Below are 263 nucleotides of genomic sequence, written 5' to 3' on the forward strand. Positions count from 1 at the left end.
GGCAGGTTGGCAGCTCACCTCCAGAAACGCCATTTGCCCCAGAACTACACCCACAAGGGCGGCCATCCTCAGCCGGGGCTACTGCAGAAACACGTCAGCTCAGCAAACACCAGAAGGGCCACCGCTGCCCAGCCACGATGGTCTCCAGGGTCATGGGATGGCATTTCTTGGCGTGGGCTCAGAGGCAGCCTGTGCTCCGCTCAGCTGCCTCAGCAGGGAGAACGTAGGGTCCCGCCCGGGGCGGGGGGGGGACAGCCCGCCCC

Source organism: Phaethon lepturus, unplaced genomic scaffold (genome assembly GCF_000687285.1).
Source record: "Phaethon lepturus isolate BGI_N335 unplaced genomic scaffold, ASM68728v1 scaffold46038, whole genome shotgun sequence".
Lineage (NCBI taxonomy): Eukaryota > Metazoa > Chordata > Aves > Phaethontiformes > Phaethontidae > Phaethon > Phaethon lepturus.